Here is a 20,000-nt window from a genome sequence, read left to right on the forward strand (position 1 = left end):
TAAAGTTTTTGCCCAAAAAATGGCCATCGATTTAAGGTGATTTTCCAATAAGAAAATTTTTCCTAAGATGAATTTTTTCGAATATTTCCTAAACTAAGCGTCGGAACACATGGCCGTGGAGGAACTTTTGGTAGCTTTTGGCAAGGGCTATCGGATGAAATAATGCGAAAGGCCATCGGAGCGATATTGGATAAATGCGGGCCCATAAACGTACCTAAGAAGTGAAAATTGGTACCTTGCACGCAGGATGCAAGAAATGCTTGAGTGTTAACCATCATCGGTACCAAGTACCTAGGTTATATCGAGTGCGTAGATGGAAGTCGGTACCAAAGGGAAACCTTCCTAGGCTAGGTGCACGCAAGTGAGTATGGATCGATCAGTAGAAAGATGGGAAGCCATAGGAAACCTTCCTAGGCTAGGTGCACGCAAGTGAGTATGGATCGATCAGTAGAAAGATGGGAAGCCCAAGGAAACCTTCCTAGGCTAGGTGCACGCAAGTGAGTATGGATCGATCAGTAGAAAGATGGGAAGCCATAGGAAACCTTCCTAGGCTAGGTGCACGCAAGTGAGTATGGATCGATCAGTAGAAAGATGGGAAGCCATAGGAAACCTTCCTAGGCTAGGTGCACGCAAGTGAGTATGGATCGATCAGTAGAAAGATGGGAAGCCATAGGAAACCTTCCTAGGCTAGGTGCACGCAAGTGAGTATGGATCGATCAGTAGAAAGATGGGAAGCCATAGGAAACCTTCCTAGGCTAGGTGCACGCAAGTGAGTATGGATCGATCAGTAGAAAGATGGGAAGCCCAAGGAAACCTTCCTAGGCTAGGTGCACGCAAGTGAGTATGGATCGATCAGTAGAAAGATGGGAAGCCCAAGGAAACCTTCCTAGGCTAGGTGCACGCAAGTGAGTATGGATCGATCAGTAGAAAGATGGGAAGCCATAGGAAACCTTCCTAGGCTAGGTGCACGCAAGTGAGTATGGATCGATCAGTAGAAAGATGGGAAGCCATAGGAAACCTTCCTAGGCTAGGTGCACGCAAGTGAGTATGGATCGATCAGTAGAAAGATGGGAAGCCATAGGAAACCTTCCTAGGCTAGGTGCACGCAAGTGAGTATGGATCGATCAGTAGAAAGATGGGAAGCCCAAGGAAACCTTCCTAGGCTAGGTGCACGCAAGTGAGTATGGATCGATCAGTAGAAAGATGGGAAGCCATAGGAAACCTTCCTAGGCTAGGTGCACGCAAGTGAGTATGGATCGATCAGTAGAAAGATGGGAAGCCATAGGAAACCTTCCTAGGCTAGGTGCACGCAAGTGAGTATGGATCGATCAGTAGAAAGATGGGAAGCCATAGGAAACCTTCCTAGGCTAGGTGCACGCAAGTGAGTATGGATCGATCAGTAGAAAGATGGGAAGCCATAGGAAACCTTCCTAGGCTAGGTGCACGCAAGTGAGTATGGATCGATCAGTAGAAAGATGGGAAGCCCAAGGAAACCTTCCTAGGCTAGGTGCACGCAAGTGAGTATGGATCGATCAGTAGAAAGATGGGAAGCCATAGGAAACCTTCCTAGGCTAGGTGCACGCAAGTGAGTATGGATCGATCAGTAGAAAGATGGGAAGCCATAGGAAACCTTCCTAGGCTAGGTGCACGCAAGTGAGTATGGATCGATCAGTAGAAAGATGGGAAGCCATAGGAAACCTTCCTAGGCTAGGTGCACGCAAGTGAGTATGGATCGATCAGTAGAAAGATGGGAAGCCATAGGAAACCTTCCTAGGCTAGGTGCACGCAAGTGAGTATGGATCGATCAGTAGAAAGATGGGAAGCCCAAGGAAACCTTCCTAGGCTAGGTGCACGCAAGTGAGTATGGATCGATCAGTAGAAAGATGGGAAGCCCAAGGAAACCTTCCTAGGCTAGGTGCACGCAAGTGAGTATGGATCGATCAGTAGAAAGATGGGAAGCCATAGGAAACCTTCCTAGGCTAGGTGCACGCAAGTGAGTATGGATCGATCAGTAGAAAGATGGGAAGCCATAGGAAACCTTCCTAGGCTAGGTGCACGCAAGTGAGTATGGATCGATCAGTAGAAAGATGGGAAGCCATAGGAAACCTTCCTAGGCTAGGTGCACGCAAGTGAGTATGGATCGATCAGTAGAAAGATGGGAAGCCCAAGGAAACCTTCCTAGGCTAGGTGCACGCAAGTGAGTATGGATCGATCAGTAGAAAGATGGGAAGCCATAGGAAACCTTCCTAGGCTAGGTGCACGCAAGTGAGTATGGATCGATCAGTAGAAAGATGGGAAGCCATAGGAAACCTTCCTAGGCTAGGTGCACGCAAGTGAGTATGGATCGATCAGTAGAAAGATGGGAAGCCATAGGAAACCTTCCTAGGCTAGGTGCACGCAAGTGAGTATGGATCGATCAGTAGAAAGATGGGAAGCCATAGGAAACCTTCCTAGGCTAGGTGCACGCAAGTGAGTATGGATCGATCAGTAGAAAGATGGGAAGCCCAAGGAAACCTTCCTAGGCTAGGTGCACGCAAGTGAGTATGGATCGATCAGTAGAAAGATGGGAAGCCCAAGGAAACCTTCCTAGGCTAGGTGCACGCAAGTGAGTATGGATCGATCAGTAGAAAGATGGGAAGCCATAGGAAACCTTCCTAGGCTAGGTGCACGCAAGTGAGTATGGATCGATCAGTAGAAAGATGGGAAGCCATAGGAAACCTTCCTAGGCTAGGTGCACGCAAGTGAGTATGGATCGATCAGTAGAAAGATGGGAAGCCATAGGAAACCTTCCTAGGCTAGGTGCACGCAAGTGAGTATGGATCGATCAGTAGAAAGATGGGAAGCCCAAGGAAACCTTCCTAGGCTAGGTGCACGCAAGTGAGTATGGATCGATCAGTAGAAAGATGGGAAGCCATAGGAAACCTTCCTAGGCTAGGTGCACGCAAGTGAGTATGGATCGATCAGTAGAAAGATGGGAAGCCATAGGAAACCTTCCTAGGCTAGGTGCACGCAAGTGAGTATGGATCGATCAGTAGAAAGATGGGAAGCCATAGGAAACCTTCCTAGGCTAGGTGCACGCAAGTGAGTATGGATCGATCAGTAGAAAGATGGGAAGCCATAGGAAACCTTCCTAGGCTAGGTGCACGCAAGTGAGTATGGATCGATCAGTAGAAAGATGGGAAGCCCAAGGAAACCTTCCTAGGCTAGGTGCACGCAAGTGAGTATGGATCGATCAGTAGAAAGATGGGAAGCCATAGGAAACCTTCCTAGGCTAGGTGCACGCAAGTGAGTATGGATCGATCAGTAGAAAGATGGGAAGCCATAGGAAACCTTCCTAGGCTAGGTGCACGCAAGTGAGTATGGATCGATCAGTAGAAAGATGGGAAGCCATAGGAAACCTTCCTAGGCTAGGTGCACGCAAGTGAGTATGGATCGATCAGTAGAAAGATGGGAAGCCATAGGAAACCTTCCTAGGCTAGGTGCACGCAAGTGAGTATGGATCGATCAGTAGAAAGATGGGAAGCCCAAGGAAACCTTCCTAGGCTAGGTGCACGCAAGTGAGTATGGATCGATCAGTAGAAAGATGGGAAGCCCAAGGAAACCTTCCTAGGCTAGGTGCACGCAAGTGAGTATGGATCGATCAGTAGAAAGATGGGAAGCCATAGGAAACCTTCCTAGGCTAGGTGCACGCAAGTGAGTATGGATCGATCAGTAGAAAGATGGGAAGCCATAGGAAACCTTCCTAGGCTAGGTGCACGCAAGTGAGTATGGATCGATCAGTAGAAAGATGGGAAGCCATAGGAAACCTTCCTAGGCTAGGTGCACGCAAGTGAGTATGGATCGATCAGTAGAAAGATGGGAAGCCCAAGGAAACCTTCCTAGGCTAGGTGCACGCAAGTGAGTATGGATCGATCAGTAGAAAGATGGGAAGCCATAGGAAACCTTCCTAGGCTAGGTGCACGCAAGTGAGTATGGATCGATCAGTAGAAAGATGGGAAGCCATAGGAAACCTTCCTAGGCTAGGTGCACGCAAGTGAGTATGGATCGATCAGTAGAAAGATGGGAAGCCATAGGAAACCTTCCTAGGCTAGGTGCACGCAAGTGAGTATGGATCGATCAGTAGAAAGATGGGAAGCCATAGGAAACCTTCCTAGGCTAGGTGCACGCAAGTGAGTATGGATCGATCAGTAGAAAGATGGGAAGCCCAAGGAAACCTTCCTAGGCTAGGTGCACGCAAGTGAGTATGGATCGATCAGTAGAAAGATGGGAAGCCATAGGAAACCTTCCTAGGCTAGGTGCACGCAAGTGAGTATGGATCGATCAGTAGAAAGATGGGAAGCCATAGGAAACCTTCCTAGGCTAGGTGCACGCAAGTGAGTATGGATCGATCAGTAGAAAGATGGGAAGCCATAGGAAACCTTCCTAGGCTAGGTGCACGCAAGTGAGTATGGATCGATCAGTAGAAAGATGGGAAGCCATAGGAAACCTTCCTAGGCTAGGTGCACGCAAGTGAGTATGGATCGATCAGTAGAAAGATGGGAAGCCCAAGGAAACCTTCCTAGGCTAGGTGCACGCAAGTGAGTATGGATCGATCAGTAGAAAGATGGGAAGCCCAAGGAAACCTTCCTAGGCTAGGTGCACGCATGTGAGTATGGATCGATCAGTAGAAAGATGGGAAGCCATAGGAAACCTTCCTAGGCTAGGTGCACGCAAGTGAGTATGGATCGATCAGTAGAAAGATGGGAAGCCATAGGAAACCTTCCTAGGCTAGGTGCACGCAAGTGAGTATGGATCGATCAGTAGAAAGATGGGAAGCCATAGGAAACCTTCCTAGGCTAGGTGCACGCAAGTGAGTATGGATCGATCAGTAGAAAGATGGGAAGCCCAAGGAAACCTTCCTAGGCTAGGTGCACGCAAGTGAGTATGGATCGATCAGTAGAAAGATGGGAAGCCATAGGAAACCTTCCTAGGCTAGGTGCACGCAAGTGAGTATGGATCGATCAGTAGAAAGATGGGAAGCCATAGGAAACCTTCCTAGGCTAGGTGCACGCAAGTGAGTATGGATCGATCAGTAGAAAGATGGGAAGCCATAGGAAACCTTCCTAGGCTAGGTGCACGCAAGTGAGTATGGATCGATCAGTAGAAAGATGGGAAGCCATAGGAAACCTTCCTAGGCTAGGTGCACGCAAGTGAGTATGGATCGATCAGTAGAAAGATGGGAAGCCCAAGGAAACCTTCCTAGGCTAGGTGCACGCAAGTGAGTATGGATCGATCAGTAGAAAGATGGGAAGCCCAAGGAAACCTTCCTAGGCTAGGTGCACGCAAGTGAGTATGGATCGATCAGTAGAAAGATGGGAAGCCATAGGAAACCTTCCTAGGCTAGGTGCACGCAAGTGAGTATGGATCGATCAGTAGAAAGATGGGAAGCCATAGGAAACCTTCCTAGGCTAGGTGCACGCAAGTGAGTATGGATCGATCAGTAGAAAGATGGGAAGCCCAAGGAAACCTTCCTAGGCTAGGTGCACGCAAGTGAGTATGGATCGATCAGTAGAAAGATGGGAAGCCATAGGAAACCTTCCTAGGCTAGGTGCACGCAAGTGAGTATGGATCGATCAGTAGAAAGATGGGAAGCCCAAGGAAACCTTCCTAAGCTAGGTGCACGCAAGTGAGTATGGATCGATCAGTAGAAAGATGGGAAGCCCAAGGAAACCTTCCTAGGCTAGGTGCACGCAAGTGAGTATGGATCGATCAGTAGAAAGATGGGAAGCCCAAGGAAACCTTCCTAGGCTAGGTGCACGCAAGTGAGTATGGATCGATCAGTAGAAAGATGGGAAGCCATAGGAAACCTTCCTAGGCTAGGTGCACGCAAGTGAGTATGGATCGATCAGTAGAAAGATGGGAAGCCCAAGGAAACCTTCCTAGGCTAGGTGCACGCAAGTGAGTATGGATCGATCAGTAGAAAGATGGGAAGCCATAGGAAACCTTCCTAGGCTAGGTGCACGCAAGTGAGTATGGATCGATCAGTAGAAAGTGGGAAGCCCAGTACCAAATGCCCTAGTGAAGACCGTAAACGAATATCATGAACCGAGAAGGAGCACCAAATGCCCTAGTGAAGACCGTAAACGAATATCATGAACCGATAAGGAGCACCAAATGCCCTAGTGAAGACCGTAAACGAATATCATGAACCGATAAGGAGCACCAAATGCCCTAGTGAAGACCGTAAACGAATATCATGAACCGATAAGGAGCACCAAATGCCCTAGTGAAGACCGTAAACGAATATCATGAACCGAGAAGTAGCAACGAATGCCTGAAAATGTACCAAGTCCTCGGTATAGAGTAACGAGAGTTAACCGCCGTGATGTATGCAATGTGGGCAGCCATTGCATGGGTTCTGGACTTGGTTCGCGAATAACTTTTTTGCTAGACATCGGACAAAGTTGACGTGGAAGAACGAAATGTAGCATTTGATGCCACCTATCCAAAACTTTTTCAAGATTGAAGATCCGATCGATACAGCCTGAGTTATAGGCAAAAGTTGGTGCAAAATTGAGCATTTTTAATGGTGAAAAATAGGTAATCCTCGAATAGCTCCTGTTGGAAGCATCGGACCACATGGTCGTGGAGGAACATATTGTAGCGTGCGGTGTCAAGTATCGACACCCAAAACCGCATGTCCGATGGACGGAAAATGACCAAGTTATAGTGAAAACTTGGTTGCACCAAATTCCCGAAGAAGTGCAACGAGAAGGTGAATGCGATGGTTGTTCGTCGAATAGCTCCGGCCACAGACATGGTAGCGATTAGTGGTGCATGGAAGAAATCTAGCCACAAGTGCCATCTACCCATGGCCAGAAGAAAGTGTGGCCATATCTTGGATACCGGCGGAGCTATGGGGCAAATATGGGCCAAAAATGGTGCAAGTTGGACCAAAAATCCGAAAAAGTACCTAGGTAAATGCGATGGTTGTTCGTCGAATAGCTCCGGCCAGAGACATGGCAGCGATTAGTGGTGCATGGAAGAAATCTAGCCACAAGTGCCATCTACCCATGGCCAGAAGAAAGTGTGGCCATATCTTGGATACCGGCGGAGCTATGGGGCAAATACGGGCCAACAATGGTGCCAGGTGGACCAAAAATCCGACCAAGTGCGCGAGGCGCTTTCGTGAATAGCTCCGGCCACAGACATGGTAGCGATTAGTGGTGCATGGAAGAAATCTAGCCACAAGTGCCATCTACCCATGGCCAGAAGAAAGTGTGGCCATATCTTGGATACCGGCGGAGCTATGGGGCAAATATGGGCCAAAAATGGTGCAAGTTGGACCAAAAATCCGAAAAAGTACCTAGGTAAATGCGATGGTTGTTCGTCGAATAGCTCCGGCCAGAGACATGGCAGCGATTAGTGGTGCATGGAAGAAATCTAGCCACAAGTGCCATCTACCCATGGCCAGAAGAAAGTGTGGCCATATCTTGGATACCGGCGGAGCTATGGGGCAAATACGGGCCAACAATGGTGCCAGGTGGACCAAAAATCCGACCAAGTGCGCGAGGCGCTTTCGTGAATAGCTCCGGCCACAGACATGGTAGCGATTAGTGGTGCATGGAAGAAATCTAGCCACAAGTGCCATCTACCCATGGCCAGAAGAAAGTGTGGCCATATCTTGGATACCGGCGGAGCTATGGGGCAAATATGGGCCAAAAATGGTGCAAGTTGGACCAAAAATCCGAAAAAGTACCTAGGTAAATGCGATGGTTGTTCGTCGAATAGCTCCGGCCAGAGACATGGTAGCGATTAGTGGTGCATGGAAGAAATCTAGCCACAAGTGCCATCTACCCATGGCCAGAACAAAGTGTGGCCATATCTTGGATACCGGCGGAGCTATGGGGCAAATATGGGCCAAAAATGGTGCAAGTTGGACCAAAAATCCGAAAAAGTACCTAGGTAAATGCGATGGTTGTTCGTCGAATAGCTCCGGCCAGAGACATGGTAGCGATTAGTGGTGCATGGAAGAAATCTAGCCACAAGTGCCATCTACCCATGGCCAGAAGAAAGTGTGGCCATATCTTGGATACCGGCGGAGCTATGGGGCAAATATGGGCCAAAAATGGTGCAAGTTGGACCAAAAATCCGAAAAAGTACCTAGGTAAATGCGATGGTTGTTCGTCGAATAGCTCCGGCCAGAGACATGGCAGCGATTAGTGGTGCATGGAAGAAATCTAGCCACAAGTGCCATCTACCCATGGCCAGAAGAAAGTGTGGCCATATCTTGGATACCGGCGGAGCTATGGGGCAAATACGGGCCAACAATGGTGCCAGGTGGACCAAAAATCCGACCAAGTGCGCGAGGCGCTTTCGTGAATAGCTCCGGCCACAGACATGGTAGCGATTAGTGGTGCATGGAAGAAATCTAGCCACAAGTGCCATCTACCCATGGCCAGAAGAAAGTGTGGCCATATCTTGGATACCGGCGGAGCTATGGGGCAAATATGGGCCAAAAATGGTGCAAGTTGGACCAAAAATCCGAAAAAGTACCTAGGTAAATGCGATGGTTGTTCGTCGAATAGCTCCGGCCAGAGACATGGTAGCGATTAGTGGTGCATGGAAGAAATCTAGCCACAAGTGCCATCTACCCATGGCCAGAACAAAGTGTGGCCATATCTTGGATACCGGCGGAGCTATGGGGCAAATATGGGCCAAAAATGGTGCAAGTTGGACCAAAAATCCGAAAAAGTACCTAGGTAAATGCGATGGTTGTTCGTCGAATAGCTCCGGCCAGAGACATGGTAGCGATTAGTGGTGCATGGAAGAAATCTAGCCACAAGTGCCATCTACCCATGGCCAGAAGAAAGTGTGGCCATATCTTGGATACCGGCGGAGCTATGGGGCAAATATGGGCCAAAAATGGTGCAAGTTGGACCAAAAATCCGACCAAGTGCGCGAGGCGCTTTCGTGAATAGCTCCGGCCAGAAACATGGTAGCGATTAGTGGTGCATGGAAGAAATCTAGCCACAAGTGCCATCTACCCATGGCCAGAAGAAAGTGTGGCCATATCTTGGATACCGGCGGAGCTATGGGGCAAATACGGGCCAACAATGGTGCCAGGTGGACCAAAAATCCGACCAAGTGCGCGAGGCGCTTTCGTGAATAGCTCCGGCCACAGACATGGTAGCGATTAGTGGTGCATGGAAGAAATCTAGCCACAAGTGCCATCTACCCATGGCCAGAAGAAAGTGTGGCCATATCTTGGATACCGGCGGAGCTATGGGGCAAATATGGGCCAAAAATGGTGCAAGTTGGACCAAAAATCCGAAAAAGTACCTAGGTAAATGCGATGGTTGTTCGTCGAATAGCTCCGGCCAGAGACATGGCAGCGATTAGTGGTGCATGGAAGAAATCTAGCCACAAGTGCCATCTACCCATGGCCAGAAGAAAGTGTGGCCATATCTTGGATACCGGCGGAGCTATGGGGCAAATACGGGCCAACAATGGTGCCAGGTGGACCAAAAATCCGACCAAGTGCGCGAGGCGCTTTCGTGAATAGCTCCGGCCACAGACATGGTAGCGATTAGTGGTGCATGGAAGAAATCTAGCCACAAGTGCCATCTACCCATGGCCAGAACAAAGTGTGGCCATATCTTGGATACCGGCGGAGCTATGGGGCAAATACGGGCCAACAATGGTGCCAGGTGGACCAAAAATCCGACCAAGTGCGCGAGGCGCTTTCGTGAATAGCTCCGGCCACAGACATGGTAGCGATTAGTGGTGCATGGAAGAAATCTAGCCACAAGTGCCATCTACCCATGGCCAGAAGAAAGTGTGGCCATATCTTGGATACCGGCGGAGCTATGGGGCAAATATGGGCCAAAAATGGGTAAAATTGTACGGTCCAAAGCCAAGGGTAAATTTTTTTATTCCTCTAATAACTTCTAGCACAGACATTGAATCGGTTGGTGATGTATGGATGAAATGTAGCAAACAGTTGGAACTACCCATAAAATCTTAAAGATTGACGATCCAATGTATAGAACCGGAGTAATGTGCGATACTTGGTGAAAAATCGAGTGAAAAATTAGCTATAAACTGTTTTTGGCCCATAACTCGAATACTAGACATCGGAAGGGGGGGTCGTAGAACGATTTTTTGTTGCCCTATCGATTCCCTATCGAACGAGCAAAAGTTGTTTTTTTGACCAAAAAGGACCCCTACTCTAGTAAAATTGGCCTGATTTTACTAGTCCCCGGTACCCGTACAGGCAAAATGAGCAAAATGCTCAAGTATGAATGGTTTTTGGCCCATAACTCGAATACTAGACGTCGCAGGGGGGTGTCATGGAACAATTTTTGGTAGCCCTTGAAATTATCTATCGAATGACATATACTTGATTTTTGGCCAAAAAGTTCCCTAGACTAGTAAAAATCGCATCATTTTACTAGAGTCGGGTACCCTGGACGAAAAACCGCTATAGTTGCGGTTTTTGGCTAATAACTCTAATACTAGACGTCGGAGGGGGGTGTCGTGGAACAATTTTTGGTAGCCCTTGAAATTATCTATCGAATGACATATACTTGATTTTTGGCCAAAAAGTTCCCTAGACTAGTAAAAATCGCATCATTTTACTAGAGTCGGGTACCCTGGACGAAAAACCGCTTAAGTTGCGGTTTTTGGCTAATAACTCGAATACTAGACGTCGCAGGGGGGTGTCGTGGAACAATTTTTGGTAGCCCTTGAAATTATCTATCGAATGACATATACTTGATTTTTGGCCAAAAAGTTCCCTAGACTAGTAAAAATCGCATCATTTTACTAGAGTCGGGTACCCTGGACGAAAAACCGCTTAAGTTGCGGTTTTTGGCTAATAACTCGAATACTAGACGTCGCAGGGGGGTGTCGTGGAACAATTTTTGGTAGCCCTTGAAATTATCTATCGAATGACATATACTTGATTTTTTGACCAAAAAGTTCCTAGACTAGTAAAAATCGCATCATTTTACTAGAGTCGGGTACCCTGTACGAAAAACCGCTATAGTTGCGGTTTTTGGCCAATAACTCGAATACTAGACGTCGGAGGGGGGTGCCGTAGAACAATTTTTTGTAGCCCTTGAAATTACCTTTCGAATGATATATAGTGGTTTTTTGGTCAAACAGTGACCCCGAGACTAGTAACCCTCCATACACAAAACCGCCTAAAAAGTTTTGGTTTTGCAAAATTTTGAAAAGTGCGTCAAAAAAATTTTTTCAAAAAGTACCAAATCGTGATCAGAACTCACTATAGACCATAAAAAGTGAAATCCGATGGTCATTTGCAACACTTGGTCAATCGAGAAAAATTTCACTTTTTTACTAGAGTCGGGTACCCTGAACGAAAAATCGCTCAAGTGATGGTTTTTGGCCAATAACTCGAATACTAGACGTCGGAGGGGGGTGCCGTAGAACAATTTTTTGTAGCCCTTGAAATTACCTTTCGAATGATATATAGTGGTTTTTTGGTCAAACAGTGACCCCGAGACTAGTAACCCTCCATACACAAAACCGCCTACAAAAACTTTGTTTTGAAAAATTTTGAAAAGTTCAAAAAAATTTTTTTTTCAAAAACTACTAAAACGTGATAAGAACTTACTATAGACCATGAAAAGTGATATCCGATGATAATTTGCAAAAGTTGGTAACTAGTAAAAAATTTCACTTTTTTACTAGAGTCGGTGCAACGAGAAAAAAAAAGTCCGTGATGGAGAAAAATGGCACGTTTTCCACGCCTGTACGCTTTCGTTTTCTATATAGGGGGTAGGTGAGCCAGAAGCATGAATTTGACTGAGTACGTATCTTTATGAATTGGGCCCTTCTAAATCGATTGAGACTACCCCCAGGACGATCGGACGACTGCTTCTGGCTCAAAATGTGGTTTTTAGATTTTGATCGTCAATTATGAGAGAAAAAATCGATTAGAAGTAAAGATACGAAATGCTTGGTCTAAGTTGGGAAACGACTTCGGATATTTGTTGGACGTTGTCGTAGAAGGTCCGAGGACCAAGGAAAAGTGATTTCCAAGTGGATTTATGCACTATTAGTCGATGGTAAGATGTGAAATTAGTAGAACTTACCATACAGTTTGCGAAGTTGAAGCAATCGGTTGGTGAATATGGTACTGTCTGTCCAATTTGGTGGTTCGGAATGAGTGAAACGATGTTGATGATGGATAGACGTTCCGATTGCCCCCGATCGGGGAACATATAGTGGTCTTTAAGGTCCAAGTACCTATGTTTTGGTAAGCAGAACTGAGAGTTAAAGGATGAAAGTCGGCCATTCCTAATATCATCCTATCGGTGGTTCGCGAGTTGTTTGAGGACCGGAGCAGCTCGCGATGAAACGGTCCTAGGGTATTGGTTATCCATCCAAGGAAGAGTAAATGCGATCCTAGATGTGTGTCGTTGGCCGTTCTACCGGTATCGCCTATCGATGAGATATCGACGGGCATGCCTTACTCGAAAGTTGAATTCTAGGATCGATGGTCAAACAGACCTATGAGCGATAAACCAAACTGAACACGTATTGATGTCGGCTTTTCCTATCATTTGATGCCGCAGGTTGTTTAGGGACCGGAGCAACTTGCGGCCGAGACGGTCCCCGGGGGTTTCTTTCTCCAAGGAGTGGAAACTATTAAGCAAGAGTTGTAGCAAGATACGATCCTCTGATGTGTCGTTGGCCGTTCATGCGGTATCGCCTGTCGATGAGATATCGATGGGCATGCCTTACTCTACCGACCTTCTAATTGAGAGTATTAATCAGGGATCGATGGTCAAACAAGACCAATGAGCGATAAACCAAACTGAACACGTATTGATGTCGGCTTTTCCTATCATTTGATGCCGCAGGTTGTTTAGGGACCGGAGCAGCTTGCGGCCGAGACGGTCCCCGGGGGTTTCTTTCTCCAAGGAGAAGAAACGATTAAGCAAAAGTTGTAGCAAGATACGATCCTCTGATGTGTCGTTGGCCGTTCAAGCGGTATCGCCTGTCGATGAGATATCGATGGGCATGCCTTACTCTCCCGACTGGATTACTGAGAGTTTAATCAGGGATCGATGGTCAAACAGACCTATGAGCGATAAACCAAACTGAACACATATTGATGTCGTCATTTCCTATCATTTGTCGCAGGTTGTTTAGGGACCGGAGCAGCTTGCGACCGAGACGGTCCCCGGGGGTTTCTTTCTCTAAGGAGTGGAAACGATTAAGCAAAAGTCGTAGCAATAATCGATCACCTGATGTGTCGTTGGCCGTTCTTGCGGTATCGCCTGTCGATGAGATATCGATGGGCATGCCTTACTCTCCTGACTGTTTAATTGAGAGTTATAATCAGGGATCGATGGTCAAAAAGACCTATGAGCGATAAACCAAACTGAACACATATTGATGTCGGCATTTCCTATCATTTGTCGCAGGTTGTTTGGGGACCGGAGCAGCTTGCGACCGAGACGGTCCCTTCCCGAAAGATGGTGAACCGAGTCGTCTGGCGTAAAAACCGGACGACTCGAAAGGGCTTGACCCTTTCAAGTGAGCGATAATCACATTCTACGCTCAGTTCGACAGCTACAAGGCAATCACTCGCTATGTTCAGAGCTAATACATGCAACATGCCGGCATTGTTTCCACCGACGCATGGATTCAAGACTGGTGCACTTATTAGTTAAACCGTTCGCCTCCGGGTGTTTCGAGTTCAAGTCTGGATGAGGATTGATCTTGCTGGTAATAGCTTGAGCCCCTGAATAAGGGGTCGAAGCGTACATCTTGAGACCATGTACAACATATTACCAAATCGGCACCATGGGTTCGGGTGCAAGTGATGTAACCGTGAAAGATGTTGAGCAGCCCAACATCGGTTTACACACGCATAATAGGAAGGCAGCGCTGTCGACTGGTCAGTCGTGTAAGAAGTGTGCATTATCGATCACAAATATATTGGTGATCTGTAGGTTGCGCATACACCATGCCCGGTGTAAAGTGCCGTGGTCCCCCCCGGGGGGCTGCATCAAACCGTTCGCCACGCGAACTACCCAATGGAACGAACTCTATGCATTTAATAAGAAGAAGAGATGATAATGAAACACGGTCGATTTAAGAGTTGAAAACGTTGAAATACCTATAAGCAAGTCTTAAGTTGGTGGTGACCGTTACGCCCCAACAAATTGGTGCCTTACCCTACACCAAAGAGCCATTCAACATGGTTCAAGTGAGCGATAATCACGCTCTACGCTCAGTATGACAGCTGCAAGGCAATCACTCGCTAAGTTCAGAGCTAATACATGCAACACGCCGGCATTGTTTCCACCGACGCATGGATTCAAGACTGGTGCACTTATTAGTTAAACCGTTCGCCTGCGGGTGTTTCGAGTTCAAGTCTGGATGAGGATTGTTCTTGCTGGTAATAGCTTGAGCCCCTGAATAAGGGGCCGAAGCGTACATCTTGAGAGTAAATGTACAACATATTACCAAATCGGCACCGTGGGTTCTGGTGCAAGTGATGTAACCATGAAAGATGTTGAGCAGCCCAACATCGGTTTACACACGCATAAGGGGTTTATTGTTATCTGTAGGTTGCGCATACACCATACCCGGTGTAAAGTGCCGTGGTCCCCCAGGGGGCTGCATCAAAACGTTCGCCATGCGAACTACCCAATGGAACGAACTCGATGTATTGAAAGAGATGAACAATTAATAGCGAGAATAGGGGCCCGGAAGCAATTCCGCGGCCCTACGGTCGATTCAAGAGTTGAAACGTTGTACAATCGTGGATAGCACCTAGTGCTAATATGGTGAGAGATAATGTGTGAGGAAATTTAGTTTCCTAAAGTTTAGTTAGTGGTTTCCGTTGTGCCCTAACAAACTTAAAGTTGGTGGTGACCGTTACACCCCAACAAATTGGTGCCTTACCCAACACCAAAGAGCCATTCCATATGGTTCTAGAGAGAGAGAGTTGTGTGGAAATTTATTTCCCACTAAGCGAGTGTGTGTCTGTAGTGGAACGAATTCTGGTTGATCCTACCAGTAATATACGCTTGTCTCAAAGGTTAAGCCATGCATGTCTAAGTACAAACATAAATGAATGTGAAACCGCATAAGGCTCAGTATAACAGCTATAATTCACAAGATCATCCTACCACTAGTTACTTGGATAACTGTGGAAAATCCAGAGCTAATACATGCAACATGCCGGGACTGTTGCCCTCGCGGGTAGCTGAACTGGTGCACTTATTAGTTAAACCAATCGCCTCCGGGCGGCTTGAGTTGAAGTCTGGATAAGGACGCAGATCGTATGGTCGCTTGTCGACTGACGACAGATCTTTCAAATGTCTGCCCTATCAACTATTGATGGTAGTGTAGAGGACTACCATGGTTGCGACGGGTAACGGGGAATCAGGGTTCGATTCCGGAGAGGGAGCCTGAGAAATGGCTACCACATCCAAGGAAGGCAGCAGGCGCGTAAATTACCCAATCCCAGTACGGGGAGGTAGTGACGAGAAATAACAATATGGACCTCTCTAACGATGGTCCATAATTGGAATGAGTTGAGTATAAATCCTTCAACAAGGATCAAGTGGAGGGCAAGTCTGGTGCCAGCAGCCGCGGTAATTCCAGCTCCACTAGCGTATATTAAAGTTGTTGCGGTTAAAACGTTCGAAGTTGATTGCCCGTCCAGACACGTGACCGCCACGGGCGCCCGGTTACACGCCGGGGCCGTTCGTGCGCGCGCTCACGGCTGCGACTCACAATGGTGTACTTGGGCGTTACTCTGTGAACGAGTACCGTGCTACCGGTTAACTCCGGCACGGGCTCCTCATGGTGCTCAAGATACTCACATTTACCTTGAACAAATTAGAGTGCTCAAAGCAGGCTAAGACAAAGCGTCCGGCCCCCCCCGTGGGGTTGGCGTTGGCCGAGAATAATCTTGCATGGAATAATGGAATATGACCTCGGTTTATACGATTTCGTTGGTTTGTCAGAAACCTAGAGGTAATGATTAACAGAAGTAGTTGGGGGCATTGGTATTACGGCGCGAGAGGTGAAATTCGTAGACCGTCGTAGGACCAACTGAAGCGAAAGCGTTTGCCATGGATGCTTTCTTTAATCAAGAACGAAAGTTAGAGGATCGAAGGCGATTAGATACCGCCCTAGTTCTAACCGTAAACGATGCCAATTAGCAATTGGGAGACGCTACCCCTATTCGGTGCTCTCAGTCGCTTCCGGGAAACCAAAATCGGGTTCCGGGGGAAGTATGGTTGCAAAGTTGAAACTTAAAGGAATTGACGGAAGGGCACCACAAGAAGTGGAGCTTGCGGCTTAATTTGACTCAACACGGGAAAATTTACCAGGTCCAAACTTATCGAGGTAAGACAGATTGATAGCTCTTTCTCAAATTTAAGGGTAGTGGTGCATGGCCGTTCTTAGTTCGTGGAATGATTTGTCTGGTTAATTCCGATAACGAACGTGACTCAAACATGCTAACTAGAACGCTGTCAGCAGTGCGCCTCCGGGCGCACCTGACGTTACAGCCGGGCGGCGCCTTCACGGGCGGTCGTCGGCTACGTTTGCCCTGCTTAGCGGGACAACTTGTGTTTAGCAAGCTGAGAATGAGCGATAACAGGTCCGTGATGCCCTTAGATGTTCTGAGCTGCACGCGTGCTACAATGTGGGTCGCAGCGTGTTCTCGCCAATAGGCGCCCCCATTCCGAGAGGAACGGGAAATCACTAAAATGCCCATCTAGTCGGGATTGGGGACTGCAACGGTCCCCATGAACCTGGAATTTCTAGTAAGCACTAGTCATTAGCTAGTGCTGATTACGTCCCTGCCCTTTGTACACACCGCCCGTCGCTACTACCGATGGATTATTTAGTGAGGTTTCTGGAGGCTTACCTTCCGCGGTTCCTTCGTGAGCTGCAGCTGGCATGGCTGAAGTTGACCGAACTTGATGATTTAGAGGAAGTAAAAGTCGTAACAAGGTTTCCGTAGGTGAACCTGCGGAAGGATCATTACTGATGATCGTCCGCGAGTGACCAACCATGGGCTGCCTTCGGTGTAGCTCGGTCGCTCGCTTGCTATGTGTCAGAATTTGTTGAAAGCCAACTCGTTCGTTGTACACTTTGATGGGTGACCATCACTGTGTCCCCGTGCCGAGCTAGATCTCCCCTAGCCGTAAGGCACTTGAACGCCCCTTCGACGACGAGTTGCATGTGTGTGGTATGTGTCAGAATCTGGTGAAGCTTTCTGCATGTGATGTGCCTTGTGTGGATCCGTGGCCATTGCATTGTGTCTGGTGCTTAGATACCCAGACACTTAGAACGCTTGCGCGGAAAGCAAACTCGATCGTTGTACACTTTGATGGGTGACCATCACTGTGTCTCCGTGCCGTGCTAGATCCCCCCTAGCCGTAAGGCACTTTGAACGCCCCTTCGACGACGAGTTACAAGAGTGTGGTATGTGTCAGAATCTGGTGAAGCTTTCTGCATGTGATGTGCCTTGTGTGGATCCGTGGCCATTGCATTGTGTCTGGTGTGTAGGTACCCAGACACTTAGAACGCTTGCGCGGAAAGCAAACTCGATCGTTGTACACTTTGATGGGCAACCATCACTGTGTCTCCGTGCCGTGCTAGATCTCCCCTAGCCGTAAGGCACTTTGAACGCCCCTTCGACGACGAGTTACAAGAGTGTGGTATGTGTCATAATCTGGTGAAGCTTTCTGCATGTGATGTGCCTTGTGTGGATCCGTGGCCATTGCATTGTGTCTGGTGTGTAGGTACCCAGACACTTAAGCAAACTCGATCGTTGTACACTGTGATGGGCGAGCATCACTGTGTCTCCGTGCCGTGTAAGAGCTCCCCTGGCCATCAGGCACTTGAAAGGTCCTTCGACGACGAGTTACAATAGTGGTGTGTTAGATACGTCAGGTGATGGTATCTACTGTTGTGCAATACGTATCCGGCCACGGCACGGAACGAACGGGAACTGTGGTGCAGACATACAAAGAGTTAAGCCTATTAGTCATTAACTCTAAGGACGGGGCCATGGGGCGGTACGCAAAGGATACGGATGAGCGAGTATGCAGGCCCAATACTCAATAGCTCGATCCGATCCAAGCACATGAGTTGACTGCGGCGCCAGGTTAACCAATGTGCTAGATTCTATTTGGCCAGTAGAATCTTGTGTCTTATGCGATTTGATACCAAGACACCAGAACGAAAGTTAGTTGAAGAGTTATTAAACTCTTATGAAGTATGGTTGTGCAATCACAACTTATGACTTTAACCTATAAAGTGGATATGGACTTGCAATTATAACATGGAATCTCTACACACCCCATGAGCTCGATCCAATCCACGCACACGAGTTGCCTGAGTAGCGACAGGTATACCGATGTGCAATACGTATCCGGCCACGGCACGGAACGAACGGGAACTGTGGTGCAGACATACAAAGAGTTAAGCCTACTAGTCATTAACTCTAAGGACGGGGCCATGGGGCGGTACGCAAAGGATACGGATGAGCGAGTATGCAGGCCCAATACTCAATAGCTCGATCCGATCCAAGCACATGAGTTGACTGCGGCGCCAGGTTAACCAATGTGCTAGATTCTATTTGGCCAGTAGAATCTTGTGTCTTACGCGATTTGATACCAAGACACCAGAACGAAAGTTAGTTGAAGAGTGATTAAACTCTTATGAAGAATGGTTGTGCAATCACAACTTATGACTTTAACCTATAAAGTGGATATGGACTATCAATTATAACATGGGGCACACACCATGTTCTCGATCCAATCCACGCACACGAGTTGCCTGAGTAGCGACAGGTATACCGATGTGCAATACGTATCCGGCCATAGGCACGGAACGAACAGGAACTGTGGTGCAGACATACAAGGGCCATGGGGCGGTACGCAAAGGATACGGATGAGCGAGTATGCAGGCCCAATACTCAATAGCTCGATCCGATCCAAGCACATGAGTTGACTGCGGCGTCAGGTTAACCAATGTGCAATACGTATCCGGCTACGGCACGGAACGAACAGGAACTGTGGTGCAGACATACAAGGGCCATGGGGCGGTACGCAAAGGATACGGATGAGCGAGTATGCAGGCCCAATACTCAATAGCTCGATCCGATCCAAGCACATGAGTTGACTGCGGCGTCAGGTTAACCGATGTGCTAAGAGAGTTGTTCCTGGGCCTTCAAAGTGACTTCAAAACTATCTTAGCGAATGGTGGCCATGGGCGTAGACATGAGCCACAAGTCACAAGGCCTGGGACTATTGGGTAATAAAGACAACTTAGTCAGAAAGTTAGTCTTTGGACGTACCACCGGGATTGTGTTACATTGGGAACCTTACTATAAAACCCTAGGCAGGGGATCACTCGGCTCATGGATCGATGAAGACCGCAGCTAAATGCGCGTCACAATGTGAACTGCAGGACACATGAACACCGATAAGTTGAACGCATATTGCGCGTCGGACGATTAAACCCGGCCGATGCACACATTCTTGAGTGCCTATCAATTCCTTGATATACAACAAACCAAACTTCAGGGTGGAGCGTGCCACAATAGAACACTATGGCGAGCAGCCCGTCTAGTGTCGTGGGGGAAACACGCTTCCACACTGTGCATCATGGCGTGCTCGGGACCTTTGTTGGGACCGCAGGGCGCTGAAAGTAAAGGGGTGAACCGCATAAATCGCACGCACGTAAACGCGCACACACACAAATAGAGTGAGACGTATCGTAGGATACCGCTAAGAGTACGTTGTGAAACATGGGGAAATTCAATCGAAAACCTCTTTGATGTCCAAGATTTCGTTGACCGTATCCGTCGTAATACTGGATCAACGTGCTTGGGGGAAAACGTCAAAGGGTTTTATAATAGTGGTGCATGATTAACCCATCGATGCCCGAGGGGAACATGTTGTCCAATACAATAGTGGTGCAGTTGGCTCGACATGCTCGGGGGGAGA

At 47.8% G+C, this 20,000-nt stretch overlaps 1 non-coding gene across 1 annotated transcript; it reads left to right on the top strand.

Moving 5' to 3' along the window:
• Positions 1-19,384: 19,384 nt before the first annotated feature.
• LOC125773174 (5.8S ribosomal RNA) lies at positions 19,385-19,542 on the top strand. The gene has a single exon (XR_007419936.1). It is a non-coding gene; the product is annotated as a 5.8S ribosomal RNA (ribosomal RNA).
• The last annotated feature ends 458 nt before the right edge of the window (positions 19,543-20,000 follow it).

Source organism: Anopheles funestus (genome assembly GCF_943734845.2).
Source record: "Anopheles funestus chromosome X unlocalized genomic scaffold, idAnoFuneDA-416_04 X_unloc_23, whole genome shotgun sequence".
Classification (NCBI taxonomy): domain Eukaryota; kingdom Metazoa; phylum Arthropoda; class Insecta; order Diptera; family Culicidae; genus Anopheles; species Anopheles funestus.